Below are 16,887 nucleotides of genomic sequence, written 5' to 3' on the forward strand. Positions count from 1 at the left end.
TCAAGTTTCTTGTAACATAACTGGCTCTCAACAATGTCTTATAAGAGGATGGAGAAAGTAAAGAAGAGAAGGAAAGATAGCAAATGGAAGGACAGAAGGGAACACAGAGTTAAGAAGAAGGGGAGAAGTTACAGGAAAAATTTTCAGGGCACTTGGAACTTTCTCATCTAAGGTAAGACTGTGTTGCAGCTAAAGGAATGTGTTGGAGCAAAAAGGAATGCTAACAGCCTGACTTCCCTGCCATTGTCTCAGGACTTGAGCACTCTCACCCATTTCCATGGCCTATGAAATGTATGTTCTATTTTTTGTGTCGACAAGTCTAACTCTGACCCATCTGCTTTTGGTATAGCAATAAAAATTGCCAGAATATAAGCAGTGAGTAAGATATCTTTCTTTAGAGTAAGATATGTCTTTTATGAGTTTCCAGCTTTGATCTGATTCTCTCTCTCTCTCTCTCTCTCTGTCTCTCTTTTAACCTTCCTGCTCTTTTTTCCCTTTCTTAGTTTTTAATCCCCTTGCTTACCTCTTGCTAAGTCTATTTCCCTTTTTAGTTTCAAATCCTGAATTAACTCCTTTAGCTGTGGACAAGTCTGCTTCATCTTACTTAGTCTTAATCTTTTTAAGACTCTTTTTTGCACCATAATTGTTTTGTAAATGATATGCACAGAAAACATCTAGTTAGTGCATGAAGGTTTATTAACATTTTAAAAACTGATGTGCTGGTTCCTGTTGTTCTCCTACCCTAGTTGAGCTGTCACATTTTTACAGAGAAATCAAGGCTGGCCCCTGTTTCCCTCTAATAATACAGTAATCATATAGCCTGGGTATTCTGATAAAGTGCTAATTAAGGAAATTCTGTTTAAATTGACAAACCAAGTATTCTGATATTAGTCTGGCAAAATACAGTCACATAGACATGACATAAGCTGGTCTACAGAGCAGATCACATACCACATGTAGAGAGAGTAATACTTCATAGAGGAAGCATTACCTAGGCAGCATTGGCACATACCTGATATGTATGTCACTGCTACCACTTATCAGCCCTTACAGCAGATATCATTTATTGATCAATAAATGATCACAATTCTTTTTCTAGTTGAGGTCATACTTTGCTTAAGAATCCAAGAATATATTCCCAGTCCAAGGAAATTGGCATATAAAGTGGAATCCAATAGCAGTACCTGGAGTATTAGTTAAAACCACAGGCTTTAGTGTTTAGGCAAATATGGGTTTAATCTTAGCTCAACCATTTATTAGCTTTGTAGCCTTTCTTAGCTTTAATTCCCTTAGCTATAAAATGGGAATAATAAATACAACCTAGGAGTTGTATTGTATGAGATAGTGTGAAGCACTCAGTGAGTACCTGACATATAACAAGTGTTCGATAAATGGTAGCTGTAATTGTGACTAGAAGTAAAGGAGTTACCAGGGTGCCTGGGTGACTCAGTAGGTTAAGTGTCTGACTTTGGCTCAGGTCATGATCTCATGATTCGGTTCCTGAGTTTGAGCCCTTCATAGGTCTCACTGCTGTCAGCGTAGAGCCTGCTTCAGATCCTCTGTCTCCCTCCCTCTCTGCCCCTCCCTGGCTCACTGCTCTCTCCCTCTCAAAAAAAGGAGGAGGAGGAGAAGGAGGAGGTGAAGATGCATGAACAGATCCCACCAACTGTACATTTTGGAAAATAAAACTTTATTAAATTAAAAAAAATAACCTGGTTTTGTTTGACAAAGCAACATACGACAAACTCTGTAAGGAAGTTCCCAGTTATAAGCTTATAACTCCAGCTGTCCTTTCTGAGAGACTGAAGATTCAAGGTTCCCTGGCCAGGGCAGCCCTTCAGGAGCTCCTTACTAAAGGACTTATTAAACTGGTTTCAAAACACAAAGCCCAAGTAATTTACACCAGAAACACCAAGGGTGGAGATGCCCTAGCTTCTGGTGAAGATGCATGAACAGATCCTACCAACTGTACCTTTTGGAAAATAAAACTTTATTAAGTAAAAAAAAAAAAAAAAAGAAGAAGAAGAAGAAGAAGAGGAGGAGTTACCAAATGCATTTTGAGAGGCAGTATGAGTGATGTCTGACTGAAAGGCCAGGGAACATAGATTCCACTCTTAATTCCACATTCACATAGCTCTGGGAAACCTCAATAATTTAGAGTTTGTATTTCCTGTCAAATGTTGTTATTGAATCTGAAGGTGGATGGTGAATTCAAGAGGTAACTGTGTTAGATTGTTAAGGATATGCCTGTGCTAACTTCAGCCATCAGTATTCTTCTCTGTTTTTTTATATTATCTTGAAACCTCTCTAGGTTGTTCTGTAGGTATACGCTTTCTGACTTCCACAGGACATTATGGACTTCATCTCTTGCATTCATCAGTGTGAACCCTGTCATTGAAAACATTGTATCATTACAGCAGCTTGGCAGCTACCTTAGGGAAGCTCATTTTTAAAAAGCATTTGTTTATTTGCTTTTTAAAAATCTGTGTGTTGGCTTGGGTTTCAATAACTTTTTGATTTTTTTAGGTTTTACTGGAAGTTTTTTCCTTAATGATGAAAATGTTTGAATTGTAGATCAGTTGTTCCAGAGATATCTCTGACAGATGCTATCCCATTCCTGGGTTTCCTAGACAACAAGAATAAAAAATACGTGTAGGAGATAAATAGCAAGACAGGTCTTCATGCTCAGCATACTCACATACAGCCATGTGCTGTATTTCCAAGTTCCTTTTCATCTGAACTTCAAAACTTAGGTGATGATAAAAAAGAAATATATAACCAAGTGTAGAAAGTAGCATAGCAGAGCTAAAAGATTCAGTAGACTTGGATCCTAGTTTTCTGACTTTCCATGTTTAAATCACTTAACCACCCTGGGCCCTAATACCTTTGTCTCCTATATGAAAACAGAGGTGCATATTACTTATTCTTGGTGACTTGGGGGAGCCTATGGGACACTTTAGAATGCAATGGAATGTCATATAGTCTGAAAAAGTATATTCAATATTGTAATGCTATATTTGAAAAACAAAAAAATATTCTCATAAATAAAATTACAGAAACTAAGACTCAAAAATGCTTGGTTAGTAGGACATGTGTTTAAAAACAGAGAGGGAATAAAACCGTAAGAGACTCTTAAATACAGAGAACAAACTGAGGATTGATGGGGAGCAGGGGAGAGGGGAAATGGGTGATGGGCATTGAGGAGGGCACTTGTTGGGATGAGCACTGGGTGTTGTATGTAAATGATGAATCATGGGAATCTACTCCCGAAGCCAAGAACACACTGTATACACTGTATGTAAACTAACTTGACAATAAATTATATTTTAAAAAATAATAAGAATAAACAGTAAAAATTTTTTAAATAAAGTAAAATAAATAAAGAGGTTACAAACAAACTTTGCAGGTATTTCAGACCTCTTCTACATTTATTTATCATGTAAGAGATGTAGGAGTCTGTTAGAATTAACATGTTCATATATGAGCATAACACAATTTCTGGTCTATAGGAGCTAGTTAACTGGACAGTAATACCCTTGTTCAAGGAGTCTCTGTTTCTTGAACTCTTAAATTTTTAAAAGTTATTTACTGTTAATTTCAAGCCATCAGTCTTAGGTAATATAGCAACTGCCATATCAACTGCTTTATGTTTTCTATTTCAAGAATCCAAAACATAAAATCTGAAAAATAAAATAGAAGGCATGCTTTAAATTCGTTTATTTATTTTTGAAGGAGAGAGACAGATCATGAGTGGGAGAGGGGCAGAGAGAGAGAGGGAGACACAGAATCTGAAGCAGGCTCCAGGGTCTGAGCTGTCCATACAGAGCCTGATGTGGGGCTCGAACTCACAAGCTGTGAGATCATGACCTGAGCCGAAGTCAGATGCTCAACTGACTGAGCCCCTTAAATTTCTAACTAATGCTATAGGATGTTCTACTTTAAAGGGGTAGGAGGGTTTTTTTTAATTTTTTGAAAATGTTTTTATTTTTGAGAGAGAGAGCACAAGCAGGGGAGATGCAGAGAGAGAGGGAGACAGAATCCAAAGGAGGTTTCAGCTCTGAGCTATCAGCACAGAGCCTGAAATGGGGCTTGAACCCGTGGACCGCAAGATCATGACCTGAGCTGAAGTTGGATGCTTAACCAAGTGAGTCACCCAGGTACCCCAAAAAGGGGTGGGAGTTTTAATTCAATATTTCTTAATATAACTATCAAGAGAGAACTTAAAATAATTCATATATGAACATGGTCAAAGTAGTCATTAGGTTTAATTTTCTTCTTAGTCAAGAAATTATATGTTAGATCTAAACAGAACATTTAGTTTATAAAAGCATTTTTCAGATAAATATATCTGTATGGTGATCCCAGGAGGTAGGCAGGTAGGCAAAAATTTCCACTTTGATTTGTTCCTTTTTTTTTTTTTAATGTTTTATTTATTTCTAGGAGAGAGAGAGAGAGAGAGAGAGACAGCGTGAGCAGGGGAGGGTCAGAGAGAGGGAGTCACAGACTGAAACAGGCACCAGGCTCTGAGCTGGCAGTCAGCACAGAGCCCGACGCGGGGCTCGAACCCACGAACCGCGAGATCATGACCTAAGCGAAAGTCGGACGCTTAACCGACTAAGCCACCCAGGCGCCCCTGATTTGTTCCTTTTTAAAATTCTTAAAAGCTAGTATAAGCTTTTTACCCAGCTATTTTCCTCCTAAGCTATATACAGACAAAATAACAATATTTTATCAGTATGTTTATGATAATATGTTTCTCTGCAGAATCAGCCATGACAAAAACTCATCTGATGGTGAATAAGTTCTAACCTAAAAAGAATCTGTAAAGTTATCTTTCCTGATAGGAAACAGAAATCCCATATCACATGCCAGGCCCAAGGGCGCTTTTTCTACATCTGTTCAAAGGGGAAATACAAGGCATTGAAAAGAATTCCTCTTGATTGGGAAACTCAACTACTGGTAATTACAAGCTCTGATTCCTTTACTGAGCAATCCCAAGACAATCAGTAGGAGCTTGTGCTCTAAAGACTCCAGCTGCCTTCAGCCAGCAAATGACCCAGTTCCCAGCCGCACGTTAGTCCATGACACACCTGTGCACTGGCCAGGACACACTAGAGAGTAGACGGGAAGTCCCTTGTTCAGCCTGCTCACAGCCACATCAGAGACACACACCAGGTGTGACTGGAATATAATGAGGCTCACTCAAAAAAAACAAGCAACTGGACCAAGAACAGGATTTATGCATCCAAGTGAGGATTGTTCCTCATAGTGGTCACCATGGAAAACATAAAATGCTGCCATTGCTCACAACACTTTTAGAATGTCTCCTTGAGAATGGCCTTTAGAGATTATGATCTTCTCAAGAAAATTTGTCCATTTCCTTATACTTACATATCGGTCTTTTAACGAAAAACTTTGTGTGATTTGGCAAATAAATGTGGTGGTGCTCTGAAGAGAGACGTTTACACAGGAGATAGACACCATCATAGATGCCATCATTGCCACCAACCACCTGTCAGAAACAGTAAAAGGAGATGAGTAACTGACACTAAAACTCATCTTAAGGGTACTCACCCCATCTCCAATGCACTGCAGCATTGACTTGAGTGGACCGAGAGGAGTAAAGTAATGAGCTCTCCTTCCTTGACTCCATGCTCCTAACTTAGTTTGGCAGATTACTTTCTATTTCCCTTTCTCTAATCTTCTTCATCCCCACCTAGCCGTCCCTTGTTCCTAGTCATCCCTTACCACCTCTCCCCTCCCAGAGGCTACTTTAGGAATTACCTCTATTTCATTTGTATCACACTTGGTAATGTTTTCATCCAGGAAATTAGAATCTTAAAGGCATTTAACAACTGTCTTACTTTTCATATAATAAAAATAAATATTCTTTATTTAATGTAATTTGCTCATGGAGAAATGCACTGGAAGAAAGTTGGGGTTTTCAGTCAGAAGGCCATAATAAGAATCTTGGGATTCGCAAGTAATGTCAGCAGTCTAAATTTCAGATTTCTCATCTGTACCATGGGAATAGTAATACCTAATTTTCAGGATTTGTTGTAAAGATTAAATATATTAAAAATATGTATGTAATGGAAACCTATATAATGCCTAGTACATAGTATATATTTAATATGTGGTAGCTATTATTAAAAGTAAATGCTGAAGTTCACAGAAGCTAAGTGAATTTCCCAAGGTCACATGGCTGATTGATATGCTTGCTGGTATGAACTGGGTTCAAGTGTGTTGAATCTGTGACTACTGCTATTCTATGGTGCTTTTTCATTTCATTAATATTTCTCTGTCTTTGTCTCTGAAACTTTCTGTGCATAGGTAAAAACTTGCTAAAGATCTAAATACTTTAATCTCCTATCTAGTCCTAAGGAAATTATTGTTGGATGTACTACTGTCATTTAAATAACTATCAAAACCACCAAAGAAAATGAATAGCTTAATATCATAAACTCAGGCATAGCCCCAAACCCCCAAACAAGGAGCTCTAAATGAAGATTCTTGCAGTCTACAGAGACTGACCACTCCAAAAACCTCAGTTGTTTTTAGTGGAGTCCTTCAATCTTGGAAATGCCTTCTGAGGAAGCTCCTCTCCCATTCTTTCATACTTATGAACCCAGAGAATATTGGAGCTGGAAGAGACCTCATAAATTCTATAGTCTACCTCCAGCTTACAGATGAAGAAACTTGGACACAGAGAGGTAAAGTGACTTGCCTAAGGTCACATAAATTAGAATCAGGTCAATTAATACCTAATTTAAATGAGCGCTTGCCATTGGTAATTCCTTACAAGCACCAATGAAACTACCATCCTAGGAATGAAAGAGAATTCATCTTTAACCAGAATTAGAATTCAGATAATAATATTTATAAAAATAGAAGAAATGTGTATATACATTTGAATCAGAAAACTCAGGATTTTATTTACCTTTCCTCACCAGGCAGTAAAGTCATCATGCAGAGCTTTAGAACCAAGACATTTGAATATCCTTTCTCCAACCTGGGGAAGGAGTAGTACACAGATGAAGATGTTTAAAGTAAAAGAAAGTTTATTATTTGTAGGTATCTTGTAGAATCCTAGTTTTTCATGAGAGATGATGTTATGTTTAGTTTCAACAGAGTAGGGGATGGGAATATCTGTTAGCAGAACGTGAAGTTCGGGAATTTGAAGAACTTTCATTTCTTTTTCCATCAGTCTTTATATATGGTTTAATTATCAAAATTTTATATGGTTTAAAAATGTCTCCATATTCAAACATAAGTGCCCAAATCCTAAAGCCAAATACAAATAACTTTTGAATTGTTTCACTTTATTTCATCATAATGGAGTATGTCTTGTGTTCTGTATTGTATTCTTTCCAGTATCAACCATTTCCTTTATATTCCAATATAAAATTTTATGTTGGAAGGGATATTAAATCTCTTTTTTTCTTAAATAGTTTATTGTCAAGTTGGTTTACGTATAACACCCAGTGTTCAACCCAACAAGTGACCTCCTCCATGCCCATCACCCCCCTACCCCTTTCCCCCACCCCATCCTCCCTCAGTTTGTTCTCAGCATTCAAGAGTCTCTCATGGTTTGCCTCCCTCCCTCTCCCCAACTATTTTTCCCCTTCTTCTCCCTCATGGTCCCCCATTAAGTTCCTCCTAATCCACCTATACATGCAAACATATGGTATCTGTCCTTCTCTGCCTGACTTATTCCACTCAGCATAACACCCTCAAGGTCCATCCATGTTGCTACACATGGCCAGATTTCATACTTTCTCATTGCCATGTAGTATTCCATGGTATAGATAGATAAACCACATCTTCTTGCTCCATTTGTCCGTTGATGGACACTTAGGCTCTTTCCATGTTTTGGCTATTATTGAGAGTGCTGCTATGAACATTGGGCTACATGTGCCCCTGTGCATCAGCACTCCTGTATCCCTTGGGTAAATTCCTAGCAGTGCTACTGCTGGGCTATAGGGGAGTTCTGTTGTTCATTTTTTGAGGAACCTCCACACTGTTTTCCAGAGGGGCTGCACCAGTTTACATTCCCACCAACAGTGTAGGAGGGTGCCCGTTTCTCCACATCCTCGCCAGCATCTAGAGTCTCCTGATTTGTTCATTTTAGCCACTCTGACCGGCGTGAGGTGGTATCCTGGTGTGGTTTTGATTTGTATTTCCCTGATGATGAGGGACGCTGAGCATCGTTTCATGTCCTCCTCGGAGAAGTGTCTGTTCATGTCTTTTGCCCATTTCTTCACCGGATTATTTGTTTTTCCAGTGTGGAGTTTGGTGAGTTCCTTATAGATTTTGGGTACTGGCCCTTTATCTTGTATGTCATTTGCAACTATCTTTTCCCATTTCGTCAGTTGCCTATTAGTTTTATTGGTTGTTTCCTTTGCAGTCCAGAAGCTTTTTATCTTGATGAGGTCCCAGTAGTTCATTTTTGCTCTTGATTCCCTTGCCTTTGGGGATGTGTCAAGTAAGAAATTGCTGTGGTGGAGGTCAAGGAGGTTGTTTCCTGCTTTCTCCTCTAGGGTTTTGATGGTTTCCTATCTCACATTCAGGTCCTTTATCCATTTTGAGTTTATTTTTGTGTATGGTGTGAGAAAATGATCTAGTTTCATTCTTCTGCCTGTTGCTGCCCAGTTCTCCCAGCACCATCTGTTAAAGAGGCTGTCTTTTTTCCATTGGATATTCTTTCCCGCTTTGTCAAAGATTAGTTGGCCATCCATTCGTGGGTCCAGTTCTGAGTTCTGTATTCTATTCCATTGGTCTATGTGTCTGTTTTTGTGCCAATACCATACTTTCTTGATGATGACAGCTTTGTAGTAGAGGCTAAAGTCTGGGACGGTAGAGGCTAAAGTCTGGGACGGTGATGCCTCCCGTTTTGGTTTTCTTCTTCAATATTACTTTGGCTATTCGAGGTCTTTTGTGGTTCCATACAAAGTTTAGGATCGTTTGTTCTAGCTTGGAGAAGAATGCTGGTGCAGTTTTGATTGGGATTGCATTGAATGTGTAGATTGCTTTGGGTAGTAATGACATTTTAACTATATTTATTCTTCCCACCCATGAGCATGGACTGTTTTTCCATTTCTTTGTGTCTCCTTCAAATTCCTTCATAAGTTTTCTATAGTTTTCGTCATACAGATCTCCTATATCTTTGGTTAGGTTTATTCCTAGGTATTTTATGGGTTTTTTGTGCAATTGTGAATGGGATCAGTCTCTTGATTTCTCTTTCTGTTGCTTCATTATTGGTGTATAAAGATGCAACCGATTTCTGCCTGTTGATTTTGTACCCTGCAACTCTGCTGAATTCTTGGGTCAGTTCTAGTGGGCTTCTGGTGGAGTCTGTTGGGTTTTCTATGTAGAGTCTCCTGTCGTCTGCGAAAAGTGAAAGTTTGACTTCTTCTTTGACAATTCTGATGCCTTTTATTTCCTTTTGTGTCTGATGGCTGATACTAGGACTTCCAGCACTATGTTAAACAACGGTGGTGAGAGTGGACATCCCTGTCGTGTTCCTGATCTCAGGGGGAAAGCTCTCAGTTTTTTCCCATTGAGGATGATGTAAGCTGAGAGCTTCTCATAGATGGCTTTTATGATGTTTAAGTAAGTTACTTCTATCCTGACTTTCTCGAGGGTCTTTATTTAGAAGGGATGCTGTATTTTGTCAAATGCTTTTTCTGCATCTATCGACAGGATTATATGGTTTTTATCTTTTCTTTTGTTAATGTGATGTATCACATTGATTGATTTGCAAATATTGAACCAGCCCTGTAGCCCAGGAATGAATCCCACTTGATCATGGTGGATAATTCTTTTTATCTTTTTGTGCTGTTGAATTCAATTTGCAAGTATCTTGTTGAGGATTTTTGCATCCGTATTCATCAAGGATATTGGCCTGTAGCTCTCTTTTTTTCCTGGGTCTTTGTCTGGCTTGGGAATCAAAGTGATGCTGGCTTCGTAGAATGAGTCCAGAAGTTTTCCTTCCATTTCTATTTTTTGGAAAAGCTTGAGAAGAATGGGTATTAACTCTGATTTCAATGTCTGGTAGAATTGCCCAGGGAAGCCATCTGGCCCAGGGCTCTTATTTGTTGGGAGATTTTTGATCACTGATTCAATATCTTCACTAGTTATGGGTCTGTTCAGATTTTCTATCTCTTCCCGTGTGAATTTTGGTAGTGGGGGTGCGTTTAGGAATTTGTCCATTTCTTCTAAGTTGTCCAGTTTGTTGGCATATAATTTTTCATAGTATTCCCTGATAATTGCTGGTATTTCTGAGGGGTTGGTTGTAATAAGTCCATTTTCATTCATGATTTTGTCTATTTGGGTGCTCTCTCTTTTCTTTTTGAGAAGCCTGGCTAGAGGTTTGTCAATTTTGTTTATTTTTTCAAAAAACCAACTCTTGGTTTCATTGATCTGTTCAACTGGGTTTTTTTTGGATTCTACATTATTTATTTCTACCCTGATTTTTATTATTTCTTTTCTCCTAATGGGTTTGGGGTGCTCTTGTTGCTCTCCTAGTTCCTTTATGTGTGCTGTTAGACTTTGTACTTGTGCTTTTTCTAATTTCTTGAAATAGGCTTGGAGTGCAATGTACTTTCCTCTTAGGACTGCCTTTGCCACAGGAGGGATTTTAAATCTCAGTGACTCCAACTTCAGTCATTGATGTGATTATAAAATAATGAAGCAAACAGTTTGACCAATTCAACCAGAACCAGCTTATCCAACTGTATACTGTCCCTTATAAGAGTAAATTCATAGAGGCAGAGACAATAGCTACGGTGGACTTGGAGTGTGCACTGGGTTGTTGTTCATAGGTAAGCACATAAAAAGAGAGAGTATCTTCTGATGAGCTACTCCACCAAATGCCCCTGATGTTTCACATACTGGTTCCCATTACTTCAATGTATATGAGTAAATATTTCTTGAGTGCCTATTATAGGCCAGGCAAACAGATACAGAAGTGAATAAGGAAGACTAATCACTGGCAAAGCTCATGAATTTTCATTCTGCTGGGGAAGACAATATCCTTTTGTCATGTCCTTAACAAGTCTCAGGTTAGCATATTATATGAGAATTATTGAAAAAGGAATCATTATAGAGAATATTCTCAGGAGGAGTAATGCAGCCCCTTTTTTACTCACAAATACATTTCTGGGGGCAAGGCTGAATATGATTTCACAGATAGATTGTAGCTACACAGAAGTAAGGATGAACCTTAGCAACACTAGTGAGTGAATAAAGTAAATTCCAGGAGATTACTTAAAGCATGAGTATAAAAAGTCATGACATCTTTTTATTAAGCCAACTATAACTAAAACTAAGAAATATACTTTTTCGAAATATATGACTGATCAACCTATATTCTTAAAAAAAAAAAAGCTAAGGGAATAATAAACAAAATCAAAACCAAACAAAAACGTAAACAAAAGTAGTTACCCGAGAAGAACTACTGTCAGAGAGGTGCAGGGAAGGGATGGTGAAGGAGCATACAGGCAAAGTGTGTTACTATCCGTATCACATTTCTTGTGTTTGGTGTTGAGTTATAAGTGTTCATTAGTTAACTAAATCATAGCTTAAGTGTGTCATGAATTAATAATTATGATGAACCCAATACCATGTACTGTAACTGATAAAAAATTTTTTTTCTGAACGGTGACAGATCTTTAAGTAAACATGACTATCATGATTTCCTTTCACTTTCTTAGTTCTAGGCTAAACATGCTAGTTTCTTTTACATTCTTATGTATGGTCTCTGTATGACTAAAACATTGAATTATTACCTTCTTTCCAAACATTTTTTACTTCTGCATTTCATGTTTTAATTGATGACACTATCTTTCTCTGAGCCACTCAGGCTTGAAAATTTGGAATCATCTGTGGAGGTTACTTTCTCTTTTGTCTCTTTCCAAATCCAGTGTTTTCAAGCTCTGTAGTGTCTCTCTGTACCCTCTCTTCTCTGTTCCCAGTGTCCTCACCCTAGCCCGACTCCTAATTATCTTTCAACTGCAATATTAAAATAGCTCCCAACTTCTCTCCCCTGCTTCTAGCCTGTCACCTCCCTCATCCATTATCACTGTGCTGTCAGATTTATTCTCCCTTCATACTTATGGCATACCTCTGTACATCTCAAGATAAAGTCCAAGCTCATTACTTCAGTCTAGATCTGCCATCTGTCCCTACCTATTTTCAACCATATTTTCTTCCCTTCTCCTTTACCCAGTATATAATCCAGCCCAGCTGAACTGTTAATTCACTTTTCCTAAGAAATGACTTCCTACCCTATCCTGATAGTTAGAAGGTTTTCTTAGTTAAAGGTAATTTGTTTACTGTAGTGAACAATGGACAAGAAATAAAACTTGAGTTTAAGTTCACCTTCTGTAGGATGTTGGACAAGTCACTGAATTTTTCCAAGCCCCAATGTCTTTATTTGAAAAAAAAAAATGAACTGAAGATTGTCCTCAACTTTAAATATGAATGTATATCGGGGTGCCTGGGTAGCTCAGTTGGTTAAGTGACCAACTCTTGATTTCAGCTCAGGTCATGATCTCACAGTTCTTGAGATTAAGCCCCATGTCAGGCTCATGGAACTTGCTTGGGATTCTCTCTCCCTTTCTCTCTGCCCCACCGCAACTTGTGAGTGTGTGTATGTGCTCCTGCTTTCTCTCAAAACAAATACAATTTAAAGTATATATCTCCGGGTCCCTGAGTGGCTCAGTTGGTTGAGCGTCCGACTCTTGATTTTGGCTTAGGTCATGATCTCACAATTATGGGTTTAAGCCCCCACTTTGGGCTCTGCACTGATGATGTGGAACCTGCTTGGGATAATCTTTCTCCCTCTCTCTCTCCCCTTCCCCTGCTCTTGCTCTTTCTCTCTCAAAATAAATAAACTTAAATAAAATTTTTGAAAAGAATATATATCTTTATTTTTTAAAATGTTTTAATTTTTATTAATTTTTGAGAGAGAGAGAGAGACAAAGGAAGAGCTGGAGAGGGGCAGAGAGAGGGAGACAGAATCTGAAGCAGGCTCCAGGCTCTGAGCTGTCAGCACAGAGCCTGATGCAGGGCTTGAACCCATGAACTGTGAGATCATGACCTGAGCCAAAGTCGGATGCTTAACTGACTGAGCCACGTGGGCGCCTCTTGTGTACTCTTGTAGCAGCATTATTTACAATAGCTATGGAAAACAACCCAAGTGTCCATTGATAGGTGAATGGAATAAAGAAGATATGTGTGTGTGGGAGGGGATATTACTCAACCATAAAAAAGAATGAGATCTTGCCATTTTCAACAACATGGATGGACCTAGAGGATATTAAGTTAAGTGAAATAAATCAGAGAAAGACAAATGTCACATGATTTCACCTATATGTGGAATCTAAAAAACAAAACAAGTGAACAAACAAACAGACAAACAAACCAAAAAACAGACCCTAAGTACAGAGAACAGGTGGTTGCCAGAGAGTAGATGAGTGGAGGGATGGGTGAAATAGATAAAAGGGGATTAAGAGGCTTTGTAAAATATTTTAAAATGTAATTTGTTCCTTTCATTTCTGCCTCTCAAAGATGATCTTAGACATTTTTACTTGCTATCACCTCTTTCTTCAACAGAAAGTAAGTTCTCCCTTTTTTATTTTTTTAATTTTTTTTAATGTTTTATTTATTTCTAGGAGAGAGAGAGAGACAGCGTGAGCAGGGGAGGGTCAGAGAGAGAGGGAGTCACAGACTGAAATAGGCTCCAGGCTCTGAGCTGGCAGTCAGCACAGAGCCCGATGCGGGGCTCGAACCCACGAACCGTGAGATCATTACCCAAGTGAAAGTCGGACGCTTAACTGACTAAGCCACCCAGGCGCCCCAAGTTCTCCCTTTTTTAAACCCAAACTGTACTTTGGTTAATACTTTGCCTGGGTCACTTAACAGTATACATTTTATCATTTTATTATAATCATTTACGTATACGTCTTAGGTCTCCTACTTAATTGTAAGGATCTGGAGGACTGGGTTCCAGATCACTTCATCTTTGAATCTACCTCCTACAACTATGTATGGTGTCTTAAGCACTGTAGATGTTCTATTATACTTAATGGATGAATGATTAATTTGAATTTGATTACAAAGTTGTTATTTACCTTTTTATTATTCATTGTTTTTCTAATCTCCATCTTATAGCAGACTACTGGTGAAGCTTTAGGCGGGATTTTAATCTGTAAGAGCCTTAAAACTGATATCAAATGGAATGGCAGAACTACGTGAGTTGAATCACTAAACATCAATAACATGAGAAAATTATGTTTCTTAACTTCTGCATTGAAATTTTCAGTCTTAATGTTGCATGGCTTTGGTTTTGGCCTTTATTTATAAAGTTTCTGTCTTTTAATTATGCCTAAATGAATGAGGTGAATGTTCTCTCTATGGCTCATTACCTACATTAGTAAAGACATGTTGTAGTAAAATATGAATCACACATTTTTCACTGGCTATTTCTAGAACTGATCTATTACAGTTTCATATTAACTCTGTAGATGGCTTATGAATTTTAAGTTTAAGTAGATCATAAATTTCTAAACTCCTTTAGCCAGGTGAAGACTATATATGGGATCCACAGATGTTCCTCTGTGTGTGTTGTCAGGAGAGCTCTGCCTCACAGGAGGTCATCTGAGAGCTTAGGGGGCCAGTAGCATGGATGAGAGACTCTTGAATGCCAAGAACAAATTGAGGGCTGATGGGGGAAGGGGAAGCGGGTTGATGGGCATGGAGGAGGACACTTGTGGGGATGAACACTGAGTGTTATATGGAAACCAACTTGACAATAAACTATTTTTAAAAATAGGGAAATGGGCACTTCCCACATTCTTTTATATTCATTTGAATACCTTCCACTGTGCTAGGTGCTGTGAGGAGTATAAAAATGAATCAGGCCTAAGAACTATGACAATGTGGAAAGATAATTGTATTACAAGGTAGGCAGAAATAATACAGTACATTCAGTTCTTATGTGTCAGGCTGTATGTACATTATTGTTATATTTTAATGTAGTTTATCTTTACAATGAAAGGGTGTGAGATACACACAGTTGTCTCTACAGATAAGACTGAGGCTCAAGAAATAGTCATTTGTCTGTAGTCATCGAACTAGTAAGCTACAGAGCTGGGATTTAAATCTAGGTGTGACTTGAAAGTCAATTATAGCAGGATTTGAACGATGGGTGACAGGTACAAACTACTACGGGACATTAGAAAGAAAAAATACTTCCAACTTGTAGTTTTAGGGACAGTTTCAACTATTATTGAGAGGAACTTGTCTGAAATAGGTAATATATTTTCCTGATGCCGTTTTAAAATTATGAAATGGTTCAAACATACAAAATAAGGTAAAGAATAATACAATTAATATCCATATATCTACTACCCAGATTTGTCATATGTTAGTATTTGTTTCAAATTTGCTTCAGATCTTTTTTTTTCTTTTTTAACAAAACTTTACCTATACTATAAGCTTTTTTTATATACCTCCTAGATCCAGTTTCTTCTCTCTCATGAGGTAAAGGCTGTCCTGATTTTGGTATTTTTTTTTCTGAATTTTATCTTTTTTTATCCCTATGCATAGAAAATAAGAAATAGCAGTAGTGTCAAGTAGGTAGGATTGAATAGCAGCCTTAGCACTTCTCATCATTTTCTGATACCTGCTCCATTCACTGAAATAAATAGATAGTTGCATTTCGCTCCCTTATATAGAGTACAAATGCTCTTGAAGCTCCCATTCTAACCAGGCTACTGCCCCTAAGCCTCTCCCACACAAAAATTCTTAAGTCACCACTGACTGAAAATAATGCATACATTTCTTAATGTTGTTAAGTCTAATTTTGAATATTCATTAATACTGTCTTATACCGTGATGGTATTTTGATACATTTGGCAAGGCTAATAAAGCCCCCAGCTATTCAATCAAATGCTAATGTGGGTGTTGCTGTAAAGCTACTTCGTAGATGTGATTAAATTTATACTCAGTTGACTTTATTGAAAAGAAATCATCCTAAAATAATCTGGGTGGGCCTGATGCAATCAATTGAAAGGCCCTAAACAGCAGGGTTGGGACTTCTGAAAGAAGAAGAAATTCAGTCTATGGACAGCAGCTTTAGTCTGTGCCCGGTAATTACTATGGCCTGTAGTATGCATTTCAGACTTGCTGGCGAGACCCCCACAACTGCATAAACCTTGTAATAAACCTCTTTATCTTCTACTAGTTCTGCTTCTTCTGGTTGAACTCTGAATGATACATATACTATATTGAAAAACAATTCTCATAGGGTGTCTGATTTTTGTTTCTTTGCCACCCCCTCCCTTCCTTTCTTCCCTCCACCACCCCATCCCTTCCTCCTTGTCTCCTTCCCTCCTTCTCTTTTTAAATATTAGGTATGTTTTTATTATCTAATATTCAAAAATTATTATTTTGAGTTGTTTCTCTGTCTCCCCTCTTATTTATTTTTATCTTCCATTATTTAATAGAGTGTTGCACATAATACACAATACACATTTGCCAAAGTCACAGCTATAGTCATCCCTCTCCATTTTCTATTTGTCAGTTCTAACATCCTATAAGCTTATAAATCAAACAAGCAAGTATTTAAAAGAGAAGTGCATGAAGTAAGAATAGATAAGGTCTTAGTGAGTGTTGGAGGAACACAATAAATGGCATGGATTTCTATGCATCTGGCTTATTAATCTGTGAGTTTTTATCAGAAACCTCTTTAAAATTTGTCAGATCATTATGTAATTGATTTCCTGAGATCCTGCTTTGTGCCAGTCTACTGCAAGATTAAAAGTGGGCAAAGACAGCAAAAAAGTCCAGGTTCTGTGCTAGAGATTTGCAAGAGACATTTGA

This window comes from Hyaena hyaena, unplaced genomic scaffold (genome assembly GCF_003009895.1).
Source record: "Hyaena hyaena isolate Hyena2069 unplaced genomic scaffold, ASM300989v1 scaffold_1250, whole genome shotgun sequence".
Classification (NCBI taxonomy): domain Eukaryota; kingdom Metazoa; phylum Chordata; class Mammalia; order Carnivora; family Hyaenidae; genus Hyaena; species Hyaena hyaena.